We start from the raw sequence: 16,943 nt of genomic DNA, 5'->3' as shown, positions 1-16,943 counted from the left end.
TCTGTCCAATAAATATACGAGTATCTGGAGTTATAATCTATACAAATAAATAAAATTGGAGAGTCTGGTTTTAATATTGAAATAACCGCTTTTTACTACATGCATATGAATATACTTACGGTACATACACCAACATAACATTTTTTAAATTTTTTGTCTGTCTGTCGGTTTATTCTGACTAATCTCTGAAATAGCTGAACCGATTTTGACGGGACTTTTATTGGCAGGGAGCTGATGTAATAAGGAGTAACTTAGGCTGCTTATATTTTAGAACTAGCTGTGCCCCGCGGTTTCCACGCTATTTCTTTTTAACGCGGGTGAAACAACGGGGCACAGCTAGTCTAAAATAATTCCAAATCCCCATGGCGTATGATGGCTATACCTTTTTTTTTTTTTTTTGACGAGGGGGAAACCTTCAAAAGGTACCCTATGCCGTGGGAGCGGCACGGGGTTATGTGGGATTCTTACCGCACTAAAACCCCACCGGTGGCCGTCCTCGGCGCTGCGTAGAGGACTCCGGGATCTCCAACGGAACGCAACCGGAGTCCCCTTGGCGCGTTGCCCCGTCGGGCTCCGCCCACGTGAGCTTGAAACTCACCACACCATCTGGTGTTCACGACGGTATGCGACCACACATACCGCCGTCCATCCCGGGGTTGCTGGCCGGGCGGTTCGAGCTCCCACTCTTGCCGTCCGCAACCCCGGAAGCCCCCTTTTAGTCGCCTCTTACGACAGGCAGGGGATACCGTAGCCCTATTCTGGTCCCGGAACTACAGGGACACCGCGCCGGTGGGCGTTACCTACGCCTGCGGCGACTCCTTCTTCGAGCGGGTTCAGCGCGCTCCCTTGCTCGCTCGGCGTCTTCCTTCGCGGACATGACTATGTCGCAGAAGGTAATCATGCCATCCCACGCTTCGCTGCGCTGAACCATCGCCCCAACGATGGCCGATGGAGAGAGATCCGGTCCTACTTTTTCGACGAGGGTCCGCCGCTGCGAGTCCCACGCGGGGCAGTACTGCAGCGTGTGCTGTGCGGAATCCTCGTCATGCCCACAATGATGACATTGGGCCGTCTCTTCCCTCCCTGTTCTATTCAGATACTCACCGAAACAGCCATGTCCGGTGAGTATCTGAGTAAGGCGGTAGGTTACTCGACCCCTACTTCTGAGCCAGGCTCGAATGATGGCTATACCTATTTTGCAAATTAGTATTTCAATTGTTATACTTTCGTATAAATTACATATTCCTATTCCTAATCATGTTTGCTTCTCTGTATGTCTTTCACAAATCGCACGTCATGAACCATCATGATCATATCATCAGATTTCCCCCTATAAAGCTAATTACATATTCCCGCCGCAGGGCGCGGGTCTCCTTTCAGAGTGAGAGGGACTTAGTCCATGATAAACCGCGCTGACCGAGTGCGAATAGTCTCCACTTACCGTTGAGGTTTTTTAAGGACCTCTGGGCCATGTAGGTTTTCTCATGATGTTTTCTTACACTGTTTTAGCACATGACAATCATAATTTAATACGCATATTATTTTTCAAAATTTATTCGTACGGCAACCCACGATCGAGAGCCGAAGTTTCAACCCCTGAATTGTCATTGAATTTGAATTCACTTAAAATAAACGGAATGATAGGATTGCACTATGGTTTTTATAATTGTTGTAGTTTAGTTTAGTTATTAATGTGTGTGTGTGTGTTGTAGTTGTAAAGTTTACTTAGAAATGATGTAATTTCTACAATAGCAATAATGAAACAAATAGAAAAATATATAACTTTCACAATAGTCGCAAATATGTATAATTAAATTTCATTGTGAGGTAAAATGTTAAATTATGATACAAAACACTACAGCCAGGGGACAGTAACCTAAAAAGGTAAGCCTTCGGAATCCCCACAAAGCCTTAATCTCACAAAGTCAGCCACCACAAGGGAGATTCGTATGAGAGTAATTAGCTGATTAAATTAGTTCAAAAATAAGTTACCTTCCTACCCGCCTTTCATTGTATATTTTTGATATGATATTTTTAAATATATTGCATAATGACAGATTTTGAAGGTGGTAGAACCCTTTGTGGTTCAACTCCGTCGGCACCACCGCCACACCTATTTCTACTTAATAACAGCAGTGTTAGGCGCTGCTGTGTTCCGGTTTCAAAGGTGTGGTAAGGGAGACAGGCTTTTCCGAGGCGTTCCAGCTTAGTCCTCAGGGGTAGCGGCGCATCTGTGGCCGACGTCAGGTAGGAATATCTAATCCTATCTGGGGTAAATTACAGATGTCCATGGGCGGCAGTAGCCACTTACCATCAGGTGGACTGCATGCTCGTCTGTTACTCCTATATTATAAAAAAATGTACTGTAGCGTAGGTCCATTTAAAGTTTGCTTTAAAGTTAACTATTACAATAACTTTGATACCGATGGAATTTAACAATCCTGTATTGCACTAGTTAGTTGTCATTAAAGATACGAAGTTGACAAAAACAATGCTAACTTTAGCCGACCAAAATCGGCCGGTTAATGTTAAGTGTTAGTTATGACGTTATGTCAACCATAACTAAAATAGTGCAACCTATGAACTGCTTAACTATAGATTTGACGGTTGGTTAGCGTTTTGTTAACGTTAATGTTACTTGGTGGAACCCACCTTCAATTTTATAGTGATAATTAGGTACTTGTTTCGTTAAAATATTTCTGGTTGACTAAAAGACATGCAAAGCTAGGAGCAAATAGATAATAACTATTGATTACAGACAAGCTTTGAGATGGACTAAGTTACTAGAAACTATTATGATGTATGATACGAATATGAGACCTGCAACGCCCAAATTAGTTCCCAGAAGCGGCATCATATCTGTAATTAACCTGACTCCTATCCTATTTGTAGTTGGATACTGAGGTCCATGGCGTGTAATGATCACTTAATATCAGTGGCAAGCTCGTATGCCGTTTCCGTTACATAAAACAATGTAATTACATCGAATGTATCTGGTCTTACTACAAACCAAATCACAGCAATGAAAACACTACTTCACTTAGAAAGATGCCGTCGTAGTTCCTTATAAAGAACATTGCTAATTGATTTGTATTTTCACAGTTAAATTTAACTTAATACAGTATTAACAATTGTTAATACTGAATGTAAAATAACAGTTTCTGAATAATTAATAATTTATATTATTTTTATTAGGAAAATTTAAATACTTTATTTCATCACAATCACCAAAATAATATCGTAAAATACTCAAAATGTATCTTCTTTTATTAACAAACTTCTTACCCAAATATTCTAATAACATAAATCTTTATACATTTTACGGCAAGTCACAAAGCAATAGCTCATCCAATGGCCTATAAAAATCGGATAAGATTCTCCAAATGATTCTATACTTTCATTATACCTCTCACCTACAATGGCTGTGTAAGTATTCAGGTAGCGAATGGGGGAAAGTAACCTCTCCTGATTTCTCAGGAGATGCTTTGTGAATGGCGGTCTTCGGGCCACCGGGCCCCGGGATAAGTAGGGAGTCGGAATATTTTTTCAGGTCTAATCTCGCTTAAGAAGCTTTGCCCTTGATACATCTACAGCGAAAACAATGGCCCTTTTGTAGCCCTGTTCAAATATACTCTGGATTCACGTTCGCTTTACACAATCTCTTGAATTGGCTACTTATCAAATAGATGTAGTTTATATTCTACGAAGTTCAAAGAAGCCTACAAAATAATATTTTTTTTACTAAGCAATCGGCCGTAATCAGTGCGTGTAGTATTAAATAATTTGTTTGCTTAACGTCGTCATTTTTCTCCTGTCGCAATTTAATTATTTTCGCCAAATATGTAAATTTATACGTATATCGAAAGCAATTTTATGCTAATTAAACTGTGGAAATAAGTAAAACATAATAAGTATATATCATTCAATTGTTTCATACATTAGTATATCTCTAGAATATTTTGTTATTTCTGTTCACTTTTTATTAATACATGGAAGTATAAAGTATAATATTCTGAAGTTTATTAATACACATGAACAAATAGACTAAATATTTATAACATTTAAAATAAACCAGCTCCATACTTGCGTACCCAGTCCTGATTTCTTTGTAAAACCATGTATTAAAGGAAGCTCTATCAGACTGTTAATTTTCGGCCAAATTTACGAAATTTCATTACGTTAATGAAGTAAAATACGTTTATCTACGCCTGGAGCGGGGCTCCATTCAAATCGGGACTCATTGGCGGAAAATACCTTTTTGATGTTCAAATTAAATACGTATTAATTTGACATTTTGTAAGTAACAAATATTTTCAAAAAAATTAGACATTATTTTTTTGGTCCAATTCATTTCTTTGGCTAGTTAACGGTATTTTCTACGAATGACTTTTGTTTTTATCTTGAGTTTTTATTTTGTAGGTAAATAAATATTTGAAACAGTTTTTATCTTGAGTTTTTATTTAGTAGGTAGATAAATATTAAAAACAGTTTTTTATCTTGAGATCTTATTTAGGAGGTATTTAAAATATTTAATTTAAAAATATTTAAAACAGTTTTTAATCTTGAGTTTTTATTTAGTAGGCAGATAAATATTTAAAACAGTTTTTATCTTGAGGTTTTATTTAGTAAGTAGATAAATATATAAAACAGTTTTTGATCTTGAGATTTTATTTAGGAGGTAGATAAATATTTAAAACAGTTTTTTATCTTGAGTTTTTATTTAGTAAATAAATAATATTGAAAACACTTTTTTAACTTGAGTTTTTTTTAGGAGGTAGATAAATATTTAAAACAGTTTTTTATCTTGAGTTTTTATTTATTAGTTAGATAAATATTTAAAACAGTTAACTATGCGTGAGATTTACTTATGCCGTAGTAATGCCTCCGTTGGCTTAGCTCGGATCATAGACTCCGGCCTGTGGCAGACGTGCTTTGAGCAGAAACTAATTGCAAGAGAGCCATACAACGTAGATCTAGAGACAATAGAAGGAGTAACTGGAATATTGACGTGAAATCTATGCGAAACTATGTTGTGTATATAAAACGGACTTTGTGATTATTCACCACAATTCAAATAGACAGTAATATTTGGTGGTCACTAATTGTATCTCTACCATGAAGTACTGGACCAGAGTTTGTACTTATTTGAAAATATTTTGCCATTCTTTGAACATTGTAAACAAAAACATAAGACCATTGATAACTCTGAAAATTCGATATTCGTATTCTATAAACTAAGGAAAGTTAGTAGACTAATGGGTACATACAAAGCTGACCCAAACTATGGCCTAAAAATGCGATCCTGCAAATATGGTGTGTTGTTAAAATACGTCATCTAAGTATAGCTCATAACACCTATCAATTATGTATGTGGTTTCGAAAGTCGCAGAACCCTTTGTGGTTGGACTCCGGTGGCACCACTGCCACACCTATTGCTACCTATTAACAGCAATGTTAGACGCTGCTGTGTTCTGATTTTAAAAGTGTGGTAAGGAAGACATACTTTTTCGAGGCGTTCTAAAAATATAATTTTATCTGGTGTTGATTATATATGTCTGTGGGTGGCACTTACCATCAGGTGGACTGCATGCTCTTCTGCTATTTCTATATAACATAACTGCTAAGTTTAAGTAAGTATGCTTTTTAATATCTGAGTATATTTATATTATTTAATATTTAACAATGCTCAAAGTTAATTCCAGAGTAATTCTAGCTACCCTTATATCCTTGTAAGCGACCCCTGGATTAAAGCCAACGAAGATGTTTGCTATACTCACAAATAACTACTTAGGTACGAGTTCCGTTTGCACCGAAACACGGGGCTGATGTTCAATAACCGGTAGTGATTAACTGTTCTGATTACATCGCCATCCAATGGCGATGACGATTGATCTGCCATATTGGCGTATTCGGTTTCCACGTATCCCTGTATTAACGTTGTGTTTGTTTGTATTGTATGTAGGCTGTTTGATAGGCTTGTAGTAGTTGTTAAGGTTATGTGTATGTGACTCCGTTTGTGTTGTGATACTGTTTACATATATGAAACTATAACTTTGTACAGCAAAGATCAAAATTTGGCAAGTTTAATAGGCAGAAGTGGACAAATTTCGTGATAAATTTGCGCTTAAGTAAATTAAAATGCAGCCGTTCCATCTAATTAAATTTAATCTGCTGACACAAGCAAATTATAGTATTATTTATAGGGATTAACTAATTAATTAAATTTTGGACGCTTATGACTTGGATTGCAGAAAACATAAAATTATTTATTTTGTTCCTTTTTTATGATTGGGGTAAATTACTTAAGTACTATTGTTATTAGTATAGCTATCAACGGGTATTCCCCTATTTCACTGTGGAAATGACGACACCACTCAATACAGACATTATTTAGTGAAGCGAAGCTGCGGACGCTGGTTAGTTAAGTTTATAAAACCGAGACTGAAGCTGGGTGTATCACTGGGCAGGATGACAGCGAAATTGAAACATGTCCTCAGCTCACGAGTCAAGCGTGCACCGCTCAGTAGTCTAATTGGTAGGTAATCCCTGCTTTTACTAGCACCGCTGGACAGACGGCATGCGGCTGTTTTGTTGCACATTTACCCATATTTCTGCTTTCTACATATATCACAAAATTAAAATGTTGTAAGTAGTCATATAAAAATTTCCAGTTTCATGACTATCCTGTAAGTGCGAGTGCACTTTTGGTTAAGATTTTGTTTTTGCGGTAACATATATATTTTTGTTGATTGACTGTTGGTTCGTATTTTTTGTGGGTAAAGATTTGTAATTGTAATTAATCCTATTTGAGTTCCTATTTATGAATTTTCGTTTTTTTTAATTTATTGCTTAAGTACGATTATTGTAGCAGTAATTTAATGTAAATTCTCCTATTTCGTTGTGGAAGTGACGATATTCATATCTCTGCTCTCTACACATAAAATGTGGCAAAAGGTTATTTAAATCTTTTCACTATTATTCTCTAAATGGCAGTACACTTTTGGTCAGGAATTTTTTGTCGCACATTATTGTATAACATGTTCATTCGTATTTTTTCTGTGGGTACAGATATATTACTTTTTGAATAACAGGATTCCTAAGGTTTCAAGACAAATAAAATTAACAGTTAAACCCTACTGGAGATATTTGGTTTAAGTTCTAATCTCTGACGACCCGCGTGGCGGAGCGGTTACCATACCGGTCTGACGCGCAGAGGGTCCCGGGTTCGATCCCCGGCCAGACAGAAATTTAAATGATGAATTTAGATTTCTGTTTCTGGGTCTGGGTGTTTGTGTATTTGTCTCTGTGTGTATCCATGGCACCCACGATATAGGGAATCCTAGTGTGGGGCTGTGAGTGTACAAAGCGTATGTTTTTTTGTTTTGTTAATCTGTAAAATTGATAGTTATTATATCGAATAGGTACGTCAAAGTTATTTTCGGACGGAAACTTCTTTTAATTTGTAAGCTACGAGTGTGTATGATAACACCTAAACACGTAAATTTATTTAACAGATGACTAAATTCATGTTGACAATGGAATTTCCTTAAAATTTGTTAATAATTTAGTCGTATTTCAAATTAATTTAAACAGTTAATTAATATCATTACTTGATACATAATTTTAAGAAGCTTATTTGCTGTTATTATAATGCACTTAGTTTACATTGTAAAAAAAAATTAACAAAAAAATACAACCGACTTCTATGTCACTACAAAGTAAAAGAATATTGAAATAAATGTTGTTTTAGTACATATTTCTGAAGTCGGCGCTCAATATATTTCCAACCAACTTCCAGCTCGTCTCTATACAATAAAAAAAGAATTATTAAAATCGGTCCACTAACGGCGGAGTAATTCGTGTACATATATAAAAAAAAAGATACCGGCCGAATTGATAACCACCTCCTTTTTGAAATCGGTTAAAAACGAACTCAATTATTACTTATATGTTTTCTGTTTTCACCCCTTTACATGATATATATGATACAGCAAATAGCTGCCGCTAACACAAATTTGTGGCATTCTTGTACCGGTCCCGTCCCATCATTTGTCATCCAATATGACGGCTGCATAGTCCGAATTGAGGGAATGTTTCGCGCCATAACTTTTATGTCGGAAAACTTACCCATGGACCGTGAAGTCCAACATTAAATATACCTTTAACAGAAATGAATTTGACTTGTTTACGTTCAAGATTTTCTTTGTTGAATTTTTGTGTTGTTTCAGGAACTAGCTACTTACTTCTTTACTATTTTACTTCTTATTATGATATTACGAGAAATATATATTAAAAAACTATACTATACTATGTTTTTGAATAATATTAGGAGTATAAGTATATACTTTCACTTAATTTAAAATTTTATTTTTATGAATCCAAAACTTCCTAAACACTCTCATTACGCTATCGTACAGTGTAACAGGCTGTATTTTTATTTAAATATTGGTTGCGGTGGTTGTTATTTAAAATACATTAATGTTTTCTATTTGCGCAACACATTGAGGTTGATTTAATTCTACATTCGCTTTAAATATAATATTTTATTAAAAATAAATTCATCGTGATTCACTTAATACCAACATTTAATTAAAATAATTCATTTACTTTTAAAAATGGATCTTAGTGAACGGAGATCTCCCACTACCATAAGCGATCATGCCTTGGAAGCGGTCCTAGTATTATTTAATTGATTCAATATTCGGATTTTGGATACGCCAGTTTTAGAAAACTTTGACAGTGTGATCCAGAATACCTGAGGCGCCATCTTTTGTCCAGTAGCCAGAGGTCGTCACAAGACTAGAAATTGATATGAAAATTTAGGCGTTCTATGTTAGTGGTCTTGGTATAGAAATAAAGTAGAAGAAATGACAGTAAAGGAAATTACTTGAAGTGGGTTTGAAAGTCCTGAAAGCAGGATAAAATATCAATACATACAGTTAGGTACAGGTCTATAACCGATAGTAATAGCCTCCACTTATCCCATTCTACAAAGAAATCTATATACAGTATTCACACAATTACTAGACACGTACGTCCGGAAGTAAATATGATATTCTGAATATTCATCGGCGAAATTGTAATTAGTAAGAGATCAGAACTTAAGTCATCTAAGTAGCAAATAACGCTTTCCACACTTACAGCCACACACTAGGATTCCCTGTATCGTGGATGCTATTGACACATACAGAGACAAATACACAAACACCAGACCTAGAAACAGAAATCTAAATCCAATCCATTGTCAATAGACGTTTCTTTAACGAAAAAATCGTTGTATTTTCCCATATCTACCTTCCCAAATATCGAAGATCCTCTCCATCGGGCGTGACTTAAGAATTTCGTCGCAAGCCCGCCACAATAGAACCCACACACGGCCGGCCGGTAGCCTGTCATTTGTCATACGAGACGCGGTACCCTGACGGATTCAATTACCCGCCCCTCCACCGCCTCCAGAAAAGCCGTTCTCATCTTAGATATTATTTTGCAATTTGTGCACGTGACACTTCATTACGAGCCGTTGATTTTGTTTTACTCTGCATTTGTTTTATTTTTGGGAAGAATAACCATCTGTGAATACATATGACAGGAAGTCCCACTGTTCTAATGTTCCTTGCCTTTGGATATGTCAACTAAAGTTACTATACTTGCTTTACGTGTTTTATGCAGTTACCAAGATATACGTGAATATTTTAATTTGGAAGTAACATAATATTTGAAGATACTAAAGAATCAGAGAATGGATCTACCACAATTTTCGGTAGGGTTGTCATGCTAACAACTATTAAAAGTTCTACAACAAAAAATACGGGGAACCTAACACGATATGTTAAATCTTGATTGATATAGCAAATGTCATGTAATTTATAATTGTATGATATACCTGCCGTTATATATACCTGTTAATAATACATTTTTTCTTTCTTTATAATAAATTTTGTCTTTTTCTTTTGCGATTTATTAAATATAAACTTAAATATTTCCGAACAATTTAGGTACAGCAATAGTACAAGATACGAGCTAACGTTAATGACTAGTATATTTTAAAACCGATTGAATACTATACTACGAATTCGCGAATATTACGAATTACTAATTGTTATTATTACGAATCGCGAATATTATTTATCCCAAGTGACGATCACGTATTAAACAAAAGGGAATACTTTGGTAAAATCCGGCTAGCATAATTTATAATAATCTTTGTTATATTAGCGTTACAATGATCATTGTTTAGGACGGTGTTGTTCAAACCGTGAAACTTTTAATAGGCAAGAAGTTAAGGCTAATTGAATAGAACTTGATAATGGTAATATCAAGACGGTTCTTAAGGTAACAACGTCGTAAAACGTCGTAAATATTCGCCTAAAATTATTTAGAAAGGAATTTTGTTTCAAACTCGGCAATTTTCCGCCATTTTGATTGTTGTTGCGGTCTAAGTAACATTAAATATTAATTTGCAGATTAATTTATCCAGTCATTAACAAAACGGAACCTTGGAATAATGGATAAATTTTTGAAGAGCAAATGCTTGTGTTTTCAGGTGGACAGAGAAAAAAAACCTATATTATTATGTTATAAATATTATTGTTTAACTTTTATTGACTTCTAATAGTTTAGCAACCCTTATAGGTACCTACTATGGTTAATAATGGTTATTATCTGAATGGGCTTCTAACGTGCCTTCAGAGAATCCATTGCTAATTAAACTAGCATTTGATATTATCTATTTATCTTGGCAGATGACTCCTAGCCACAAAACTCTATGCGCTCCAACAATAATACCTACGTCATAAGCCCAAATCTGCAAACATCACATAAAAGTACAAATTACGAATGTTTGGGTGTAAGTATCATTTATCATCCAAGAAGACAGGAGCGTTCCGATGGGCAATGTTTTCCTTGTTTTCTTTTGTTTATGAATGGTATTTTAAGCTAAGGAAAGATCATCATATGACTTCAATGGTAGGATTTCTAGTCTGTTCCTTATTATTTTAATAATATCAATCATAATAATCATTACTTATTGCCTCATTTTTAAACGTCGCCTATGACTTAGGTATAACATACCTAACTAAGATAATTTATATATTTAGTAGATAAGATGAAAGGTAACTATTACTTACAATTTTAATATAATGTCTTAAATAGACGCAGTTTCCTAAAATATTTGCTTAGGTTCACCTTAAAATTGAATTATTATATTTGATCACTATACCTATGAAATAAATTATTAACATTGAGCAACTATTAACATAATGTAACTTGGCTTGATATAATTTTATCACACGGATCATGTAAAACTCAACATTCTAATTAAGCTAGCGCCATCTATTGCAGAATTACTGGTAACAAATTTTATACTGTAGATTTGAAAAGTAAATTGGTATAAAATTTCGAATTTATTGGTCACAAATAAATTATTGAACATATTATATTATTTAATATTAATGGGCTTGTTACTCTTAAAATAATTTAATTACAAGAACAAAAATGAACAGAGTTATACTTAATTAAAATCGTAAAAATTTGAAGATGCACCTTTTATACACGTGTATCTCATATTTAATATACTTAAATTTTTTTTTTGATAAGTTTATAATTTATTTTTTCAGAATCGTAACGTTTAAAATGGTGTATTTTAAAACTATGTGATAATTTTCTGACGAGTAGTGCCATCTAGCGTCACGAACATAATAAGTTTACGGATGCTAGAAGTTCCACGAATGGCCACAGATGGCGTTAGTTAATTAGATTGAGCAAAACATATTGCATAGCCGTAAATTGAATTTTATCAAGTAATAAAACAATAAATGTACACTCTTATTAAATTATAATTAACTTGTGTCATTTAATTGAAGTAAACAATATGTTTAATATAATCTCAAGTAGTAATCTTCGAAATGAATTATTGTGCTCACTTTCCTTTATGACATGTAGGTGTAATATTGCACTTATAATTAAATATAGTCGAATAATTATATTAAACATATCGATAATTTGATTTTAACACCTAGTTGTAAACCAATTACGTTTTCCTTATTTAAAAAGGCACTTGCACTAAGGTAAGGTTGAAGGGTTAAGAAGTGTGCCAATATTTTATACAAGTTTCTAGACGTGGGGAGCTCGCGGTTTATTTTCCGGGATAACAATGTGTTGGTGGACGTTGAGTGATCGCCCCAGCAGAACCGTCTGAACCTTGGTTTTCCTGCTTAGGGATAATATAAGGTTGTAAAAATCTACTTTCACAACTAGTCCATTTACCTACTTTCCTTTCTAAGTTTAGTTCTGTGCAAATTCACATAAACATTTTTATGATAAAAGTATCAATATTTATGGTTACAATATTAGTTTATTGACTTTAGTTTATATAAGATTTTGGAAAATTGTTCTAAACTGTGTAATACACGAGGCTTTCACCTAACAATAGGTAGGTACATAGTATCTACATTTATATTATCTACTTATTTAAAAAAAATCAAGGGTATCAGTATGTGTATCAAATAGGCACTAAATGTTTGCAGACTTAAGTAAATATAGACACTAATATGATTTTAATATATATATTTTTTATAATATAGGAGTAGCAGACGAGCATACAGTCCAGTCCACCTGATGACACCTGAATCCTGAAGTGGCTACTGCCGCCCATGGACATCTGTAATCAACCCCAGATAGGATTAGATATTCCTACCTGAGGTCGGCCACAGATGCGCCACTACCCCTGAGGACTAAGCTGGAACGCCTCGGAAAAGTCTGTCTCCCTTACCACACCCTTCAAACCGGAACACAGCAGCGCCTAACACTGATGTTATTAGGTAGAAATAGGTGTGGCGGTGGTGCCACCGGAGCCGAACCACAAGAGTTCTACCACCTTCAGATATCTACGAAGTGTTTGAAACTTAGTACTCAGGTGCGGTAAGGTATTGGTAAAGCTAAGTATTTGAGGTCGGTCACAATTGTTCATTGGCGGCGTCGAGACCTTAACATCAAAGTATCTGGTTGCTTCTTTTTACGTGGACGTTCAAACAACATTTTTTATGTGAAGGTAATGAATAGGTAGGTAATTTGTTATAAATAAGGTAAAGCTAGAAATTTTGACGTTTTTTGCATAGGTATCTAAAAGTGGAAATTTCGGAGTATATCTAAAGAATTTTGATGCACCTAAAGAATCTTAATTGGTTAGGATGGAATATTACTTTATTATTATTTTTACTAAATGACGATGGTAGAAACTGGCATGACTGTCTTGACTAGCTAGGTAAGCTGGCTCGACTAATTTGGCTGGCTGACTTATGCCGAGTTGCACTAGATTTCAAGGACTGTTTACTAAATAAAAATATAGTAAGTAGAAATTTTCTTTATTATTCATAAACAATACCGCCAAAGTACAACAGATGCCGTCGTTCTAATTGTTTAAAATAATTGCTAATTGTTTAAATGTCTGCACTATTTAAAATTTTAAGAAACAACAACAGTGTGATAATAATTTTCAAAAGTTCCGGAAGTCGGGCATGCGCTTATTTTCCGGGGTAACAATATACCGGTTGACATTGACTGATCACCTCATTTGAAGTGGCTCCACCTCTTGAGAATATAGGTAAGTGGAAGATGCTAGACAATACGTTGAAACTGCTAAGTTTCAAAATTTTTATTTTGTGAATGTTCTGTTACTCTGTCAACTATAACATAAGTGGAAATCTTCTAAGGTAGATTTAACGACACCATCGCTAAATATATTTTTGCATTATATTATACAGCTATAGAAATTCAAGTTTCTCATCAAATTAAGGTGTTATTTTAAAGATTAAATATTAAGTATTTAAATGGAAATACAAAAATACTAAATTCGGTATATTTTGATGTAGATGAATGTTTTAAAGGTTTTAAAAAATAATTAATAAAAATACATAAACATATCTTTGCCGAACCAGAGAAACTATTAGATAGGTTCGGTTAACATTTTTTTTTTAAATGCGTTACTATTTCGCGCCAAAAATCCGCCATTTTGATTTATTTTTTCTAACACTCTACTTATCTAAATATTGTTAACGTATTTGTTAACAAATACCAAAACAGTCATATTTGTAAAACGTAAAAACTCATGGTAAGGGCACGGTACAATATTAGCACAAATTTCGCCGTATTCTAACAGAGCAGAGTGGCGCAGTGGAAGCGTGCTGGGCCCATAACCCAGAGGTCCGTGGATCGAAACCACGCTCTGCTACTTATATGACGGCGCGTTCTTTTTGAAAATTTTTATTACTCTGTTATTTATTGTCTTTTTTGGTAAAATATTTGGTTATAATAATATGAAATTTAATACCACATATTTTTTTTACATAAACATTTTCGTAAACTTAATTAAAAGAAACATTTTTATATTAAAATATAAAATTAAAATAAAATAAGATTTCAATCAGAAAATTTTATACAGAATATTTATATATATTATCTCAATAAAACCCACTGACTGACTGACATGCTGTACTCGATTCTTATTTAACTTTATACTGATATTTTGTGTCTTTTTCCGACAATATTGATCACACATCAATAATCAGTATTGAACACACAGTGTTACGATGAAATTGTAAAAAACATAATAATTGAATAAGTCCCGAGGAAAAGTTTCGTCCGTCCCCAAAGGCAGTTACTAGAAAAGGTACGCAAGATCTCTTCGATGGGAATTTTTGCAGACGTTATCCTATCTGAAACTATCTTGCTAGCATGAAATTCGTAGTTTCGATCTATTTTGGGCATTTCCTTTTACGATGCACGTTAAAAATAAGCAGCTACGCCTTTACGTCTGTAACAGTACAGATTTTTTCCATATGAGTTTAAGTTCATCCGAAAAATATTCAGGTTGTATTTTCAGATAGTTTTGCATAAATCCGAAATTTTGTTAATCTGTAGAATACAGTTTTTATACATATAATAAAGAAGTATGTAGTGAAAGTGTATGCGGTCTGCCAGGTAGGTGGCAAACGGAACACCGAATAATTAGTGATTGCGGAGTCGAACCACAAAGAGTTCTATTCACCACAACCACCTTCAAATGCTTTACTTCAAATTTGACAAAAAAAATGAATAATTAACTCATAGACAAGTTTGTCACCATCAGATGAGATTGCGGTCAAATACAAACCTACAGGAACACATAAATATAAAGCCGTATCAACTATCAACTCATATATTTTCTGTAAATTGGATAAATTTCACCTCATAAATCCAGTTGTTACTCAGTGTCCTATTATTACAAATACTATCTACGTATAAGAACATAATTTATTTTAAAATGTTCACAAGCATACCGATAGTTTAGTATGTACCCAATCCAACCCAATAAGTCAAATAAAAAAAATACAAAGTTATATAAGTCAAGTTATATCATAACTGTATGCACCGAAAACATTCTTCTCTTATTATTAACTATAGCTTGTCTTGCCTTAAAAAGCTTTTATTTAAAGCTGTGTAATTACTATCCCAGGAGAAATGTTAAATAGTGCACCAATTTATTATTTTACGGAAGTTGGGAGTTCAACGTTTATTTTCCGGTATAACAATGTGCCGGCGGACGTTGACTGATCACCCCGACTGAACCGTAGTTTCCCACTTCTTAGGAATATGGACTCTAGAAAGTCTTATTAATAATCCAACGTTTTTCATACTGAGAAATGCGGTCGGATATTCGTTTTCTACTTTACCAAACGACCTTTATTATGACATGAGGTGGTTTTCCTTTTATAATTACTTTGCTTTATCGTATATGACACACAAGCTGGTAGAATATGGAATCTTCTCCAATATAAAATTGTTTTTCAAACAGATTCTACCTTAGTAGATAGATAAAGTGTTACCTTTAGGTTAGTTAAACTTTATTGTTAGGTTATGACTACATTAACTTTTTTGTTATAACTATTTCATTTAAATTCATTTAACTGATGGATGGACAACAACCACTTCAGACATTTTAAAAATTCATTTCATAAATAATCTACAAGTATATCTTATACTCGTATATAAAATTCTCGTGTCATAATGTTAGTTACCGTATTCCTCCGAAACGGCTTTACCGATTTTCAAATTTTATATGCATATTCAGAAGCTCTGAGAATCGGCTACTATCTATTCTTCATACCCCTAAGTGATAAGGGTTGTTCACCCTTAACATTTTTTATTTATATGGCAACACAACGTTTGCCGGGTAAGCTAGTAATTTCATAGAATTAACGAATGTGAACAATTGTCTTTTAATTGTTTAGTATTATTATTAATAAACAGATATAGTAATAATCTGTCGGAATCCATTACTCAAAGACTACAAATAGAGCTTTGTTCTACCGCAGACCATTGAGGTTACACTTTAAACGGTTGGCTCGATTGCCTCCAATAAGCTTTGTTTCTGTTCCGATCGCTTCTCATTTCCACCCTACTATGAGTAAATTTTCATTTTTCTATACAAATATTTATGAAACTCACTTTTCATGAATAATTTCACACAAACAGCATTAGATGATATTATTAATAACAACGCAGTAAGGCTTTCGTTTAAAATGGTGTGGTAAGATGAGATGAGGTGAGTATTAACTATCTGTATACATAATTACATATACTGTGTATTATCTATGATGGGTATCAAAGGTCGATAGAAGTAACAAATCTATGCGTTGCCTTATCAGATTGTATAAATAAAATTGAAGTCTAACCGGGAAAAAAATAATCTAACACTTAACATAAAAAGTCTACATTACGATATAACTTAGACATACATTCCTGATTAAAGTTAAATTCTTTCATTAACGAATACACTAATATATAATGTGTGAGTGAGTATATTCAAATAATTGATTTTCTCATATAATAATATTCATATCGTACTTTAGTAACGAATGCTAACAGTAAGGGATTATTCAAACACAAGACCTGTAACTATGATGTAA

General features: G+C 34.0%; 1 non-coding gene across 1 annotated transcript; it reads left to right on the top strand.

Moving 5' to 3' along the window:
- Nucleotides 1–14,155: 14,155 nt before the first annotated feature.
- TRNAM-CAU (transfer RNA methionine (anticodon CAU)) lies at nucleotides 14,156–14,227 on the top strand. Its single transcript has one exon. It is a non-coding gene; the product is annotated as a tRNA-Met (tRNA).
- Nucleotides 14,228–16,943: the final 2,716 nt, after the last annotated feature.

This window comes from Epargyreus clarus, unplaced genomic scaffold, assembly GCF_041222505.1.
Source record: "Epargyreus clarus isolate Ecla_fem2 unplaced genomic scaffold, WU_Ecla_fem_2.2 ptg000021l, whole genome shotgun sequence".
NCBI lineage: Eukaryota > Metazoa > Arthropoda > Insecta > Lepidoptera > Hesperiidae > Epargyreus > Epargyreus clarus.
The sequence above is the reverse complement of the archived record's forward strand: the minus strand, read 5'-3'. Positions and strand labels throughout refer to the sequence as shown.